The sequence below is a fragment of the Arachis ipaensis genome, chromosome B4 (assembly GCF_059453495.1).
Source record: "Arachis ipaensis isolate K30076 ecotype BB chromosome B4, ASM5945349v1, whole genome shotgun sequence".
Classification (NCBI taxonomy): Eukaryota; Viridiplantae; Streptophyta; class Magnoliopsida; order Fabales; family Fabaceae; genus Arachis; species Arachis ipaensis.
Window position 1 is genome coordinate 105,163,376 of NC_142439.1, and position 5,943 is coordinate 105,169,318.

A 5,943-nucleotide genomic window follows, 5' to 3' on the forward strand; every position below is an offset into this window, starting at 1 on the left:
CGGAAAATTATTTTTAAACTTGCTTGAATGATTTTTGTGGAACATAGAAGAGAGATAGAACAAACAACCTTGTGAGTTGTTGAGCCCATAATGAGTGGTTGCATATTTTAACCACTATTTTGTTCTTGTGTGCTATGCTCCTTCTATGATTGTGATCTTAGTTTTGCTTGATTCTTTATGTCCAATATTTAATGTTTTGATTGCATTTAGCATGATTGAGGCCATTTTTGAATTAAACTCACTCACCCATATGGACCTACCCTTGTATCTACCGTTGTTAACCCTTTTTGAGCCTTAATCACCCATTGTTTTTAATATCACCACATCACAACCTTAAGCGAAAAACCATGAATAACCTTGAATTGCTTCTTTGATTAGCTTAGGTTAAGGTGTGTGTTTCATGTAAGTATGGGGGAATTCTTTGAAAAACATTGGTAGTGAATGAAAATGTTTTCTTTGGGTATTTCATGAAAAAAATTGGAAAATGGGTGCACATTTATGTTTCAATTTGCTTTAACCATATGCATTTGTCATAGAAAAAGAAAAAAAATAGAAAAGAAAAAAAATGAAATGAAAGAAAAAAATATAGTAATAAGATGAGACAAAAGTTATCCCAAAGAAAAAGAAAAAATGAATAAGAAATACATATGTGTTTTGAATAGAAACTAAGGCATGAATATGTGTGTGAAAAGAAGTAATGGGTGGCTAGAATGAATTTTTGTGATTGGATTGATAAAAGTTGAGTTGGATACTTAAACTAATTAAGGATTCAATTGGATTAGATCACTTAGCCATATTTATCCTACCTTAGCCCTAACCCATTATAACCCTATGAAGTCCTCATGATAATTACATTCATACATCCGTGGTTGTTGATTGTTAGATGAAAAGCAATTCCTTGAAAGCATGATTAGAGGAGACTTGAGTAATTTGACCCTAAACACCGAGTGATTAGAGTGTATACAAACCTAGTGAGGGTTCAATTACTCAATTCTATGTTTTTCACACCTCTTATCATGTATTCTTGCAAGTTGCTTCATTTTGATGAGTTAAATGAATTCTTTAGATTTTTTATTACATTGAATTAATTCTTTGCTTGGCCCTATATGTCTATACTCTTACTTGGAAATTTGATTGTTTGTTTTTACCAAATTAATAGGAATTATAGATAGATAGATAGATATATATAGCATATAGTTTACTTGCATGTATATAGATAGTTGCATTCAATAAGTTGGTTACCCCTTTGGTTATTCTCCTTGTTTGGTTTGGCATGAGGACATGCTATTGTTTAAGTGTGGGGGAATTGATGAGTCCATATTTGATGTGATATTTTGGCTTGATTTGAAGGAATTTCATCACATAAACTCACACTTATTCACTTAATTAGCATACTTTTGTGTTATCTCCCCAATTTGGACCTAATTGTGAAAACATGCGTTTTTGTGCTTAAATTAGTTATTTTAATTCCACTTTCATGCCATTCGATGCTGTGGCATATTTTGTGAGTGATTTCAGGTCAATTAGGCAGGATTGGCTAGGCAAAAGTGGAAGAAAGCATGTACAAGGGAGAACACATGAAGAAAATAAGGAAAAGCACACACAGTCAAGTGTGCGTGCGCACAAGCATATGTGCGTAGGCACAAGTGGAGAAACAGTAAAGTGTGTGTACGCACACATCTGTGCATACGCACAGGTCCCTGCACGTGGTTTCATTAATGAAACACGTGATCCGCGATTTTGGGGGCCTTTGGCCCAGTTTTGGAAGGCTTGATGCTGAAATTGAAGTGCTATATGAAGGGGATATCAACACATATGAAGGCATTGGTTAGTATTAGAGTAGGAGGCCTCATTTTACATTTTTAGCATAGTTTTAGGAGTAGGAGTAGTGTAGTTAGAATGCTCTCCTAGGGTTTCATTTCCATCTCTATTGTAGCATTTTATAGCAAGCTTTGATTTTAGATTTTGCTCATCTTTTGTAAGTACTCTTTAAGTTCCTCTTTAATTCTACTACTTTTGCTTTTATTTTCTTATGGTTCAAGATACTTTGTTTATATATGCAATTTTGGTTTCTTAGAATTTTGATAGATGAATTTAATGTCTTATACTTTATATATGCTTGTTTGATTGTCTATTGTTGATATTGTGAATATTTTGGTCATATCTTTCATTTTCCTTTGCAATTTCTCATGTTTTACTTTTATGCCCACCAAGTGTTTGTGAAAATGCCACTTAGTAATTTTGAGTAGATTTTCACACCTTGGCTTGGGATTTGAGTTCCTAGGATACTAGAGTCATAATGTCCGACATTTAGTGGTAATTCTTGGGTAGTTAGTTAACTTTTGTTTCCATTGACACTAGCTTTTTATCAACTAGTTTGGTAAGTTAGCTAGGACTTACGGATTAAGGTCAATTATGCTTGCTTGACTTATTCCTCGATGTTAGGGGTAGACGAAGCGAGACTGACTCATCATAATTATCATAGTTGTGGTTATGGCGATGATAGGATTCCTTGGATTCTCATTCCCAAGTCAAGGCTCTTTTATGCATATCTTAGCATTTTCACTAGTTTTGATCTTGTTTCCTTGTTAATTGCATTGATTGCAATTTTGATCATTTCTTAAGTTCTTTTAATATTTCATTCTTTGATTCAAAACCCCTTTTTGCCTCCACAACCGAAAGAGTGACACTTCCAATTGCATCCTAGGAAGAACGACCCGAGGTTGAAAGACTCTCGGTATTATTTTGGATTTGAAAACTAAACTTTGATTGTTGGTTGATTGTTGGGTTGGGACTATATTTACAACGCCAATCTTATTTTGAGATAAAATTCCTAACCAGCTTTAGGACATGCATCAATACTCTTCAGAGAGGACTTCTGTAAAAAATGAGTCATGAAGTTGGATACCTTGGATGCTATTCTTGCCCAAAATAAGGCTATGTCTCATCAAATTAATGCTATTACACAACACTTGAATGGAATGCAAGTCTCAGCCGTCAGTACTCAAGACACTTCTTATGATATGAGTGGTGGCTTCCCTCAAGGTGAGACTTATGACTATGGCCAGTTTACTTCTGAGCAGGTTAATTTCATGGGTAATGCCTTTAGACCCTCCAACAATGATCCGTTTTCTAAGACATATAATCAAGGGTGGAGGAATCATCCTAACTTTGGGTGGAGAGACCAATCTTAGAGGCAACCAAACTTTAATAATTCTCAGGGCAGTTTTACTCAGAATAATTTCAACAACTGTCAATTTCAAGCCTCTCAGCCACAGCAAGCATATGCTCAGTCTTAGAGTATTCATGACTTAGCCTCTATAGTTGTAGAACTCTCCAGGAACACTCATAGTTTTATGCAGGAGACCAGAGCTTCACTTCGGAACTTGAAGATACAAGTGGGTTAGTTGAGTAAGCAAATACCTGAGAAACCTCCTAACACTCTTCCTGGTGACACAGTACCTAATTTAAGCAAAGAGTGCAAGGCTATCACATTGGTAAGTGAAAAAGTGGCAGAGGAGGAAGTACATGTTGTTGAAGGATCAGAGAAAATAGAAGCTCCAGAAATGACTGAGGGTACCATGGTACACACCCCACCCAAGGTACCTGAGCACAAGCCAAGGTTGCCATACCCTCAGAAGCTTCAAAAGGAGACCAAGGACGAGCAATTCTCACATTCTTGGAAGTTTTTAAAAAGTTACAAATCAATATTCCTTTTACTGAGGTTTTGGAGCAAATGCCTCTCTATGTCAATTTCATGAAAGGTTTACTCTCCAAGAAGAAGGCCTTAAAGGGAGATGAAGCAGTGGTCCTAAATAAGGAATACAGTGCAATAATTCAGAGTAAATTGCCAAGGAAGATGCCAGATCCAGGGAGCTTTCAGATTCTATGCACTATTGGGAACATAACCTTTGATAAAGCCCTATGTGATCTTGGTGCAAGTATTAGTCTAATGCCCTTATCTGTGATGAAGAAATAATAAATACAAGAGGCACAACCAACAAGGATAGCATTATAAATGGCAGACAAATCTCTAAAACATGCACATGGAATACTGGAGAATGTCTTGGTCAAGGTTAGAGAATTCTTTCTCCTTGCAGATTTTGTAATCCTTGACATGGGAGAGGATGAAAACGACTCTATCTTTCTAGGAAGACCATTCCTGGCCACTGGGAGAGCTCTAATTGATGAGAAAAAAGGTGAATTGGTTCTGAGGATGCATGAAGATTACTTGGTATTCAAGGTTTTTTGACCCTTACATCACTCTGGTGAGGGAGGCACTTGTATGAAGAGTGAGCTCACTAACCCAAGTCTCAAAGGATCCCTGACGGAAGTAAAGCAGAGTTCACAGTTCAAACCTCCTTTGGTGGGAACCAATACAATTTTTCCTGACATCAAACCTAAATTTGGTGTTGGGTGTGCATCATCTACCAAGGAAGAAGGTCCCAAGAAGAAGGTACCCAAGGGATGGAGAAACAAGAAGATCCCCTACTGAATATTTCTCACCAGGAATGAAGGTGGTATTTACTAAAAGTCCAATATTGCTTCATACATTGAACAGGATCCTATCTCTGGAGCATATTGAGTTAATCCATGAGAGCACAGGAAAAAGATTCACAGTGAGAAGTGAGGAGCTAAAGCACAATGACCACCGCTCTCTTTAGCAGAGCTGACTGTCAAGCTAGTGACAGTAAAGAAGCGCTTGTTAGGAGGCAACCCAACCCTGAGTATCCTTTGGTTTTACTTTCAGTTTAATTTTCATTTATTTATGGCTTCTATTCATAGTCTTCCTTGGTTTATTTATGTTTGTGGTCAGGAAAGGTGTTTAGAACAGGAATAGAGGAGTCTGGAAGAAAAAAACAGAACACCCTGGAGAGCATTTCACTTGAGTGCCTTGGTGCTAAATGCTAGGATGGGCGTTCAGTGCCAGAGATGGCACAATTCTCAAAGAGCTCACTGAAGGACAGCGCTAAACGCTAGGCTGGGCGTTTAGCACTGAGGAGCACGTAAATCAAGGTGGACTTGTGTTGTGTTAGACGCTAAACGCGGACTTGGGCATTTAGCGCCAGAATTGGTAGTAAGGGTGCTGGCATTAAACGCCAAAGAGGGTGTTTAACACCCTCAATGGCACTATTCCCAAGAGCACATGCCTCGTAGGTGGCGTTTAGTGCCAGGCCTCGTCCTCAGATTTCAAAAAAAAAAAGTACTAGCATTTAACGCTTCGGATGGCACCATGTGCGAGGCGTTGTTGCACTAAACGCTGGAGGTGGCGTTAAGCGCCAGCAACGTAGAATTTGAATTTAAAGAAGGGATTTGAATGTTGCAACGGTCACCCACAACACTGTGACTGTCCATACATCTCTCTCTCTCTTCGATCATTCATTCCCTTCAACCCCCTATCATATCTTGTTTCACCCCAAATCCATTTATTCAATTTCTCACCTCCAAAACCATATCAAATCTCCCCCATATCTCTCTTTCTCATTTCCCATATACTAACCTCTTTTCTCCTCAATTATAACTGAGCCCCTCTTCTCTATAAATACCTACTACTTTTTCACTTTTCACTATACCTCAATTTATCATCTTCTATCCTTTCTCTTCCTTTCTCTTCTTTTTCATCTTCTTGCTTTCCTTCCAATTTTTTTCCTTTCTTTCTTCCCTCATAGTTGACAATACCTCCCAACCTTCTTCTTTTCACCACCTTTTTCCTTTCTCTCCCTTTCTCTTGTTCTCTTTTCTTTGCTCTGGGATGAGTAAAAGCTTTAAGTTTGGTGTTGGGGCACTTCACTTTTCCTCTTTATCATATTCCATATGGTACCTAAAACCGGAAAATCCTCTTTTAGAAAGAGAAAGAAAAAGGCTCCCACAACTGCTCCGTTTGATAACAACCGGTTCAATTCCAAAATCCATGAGGATCACTTTCAAGAGATTGTGAGCAAA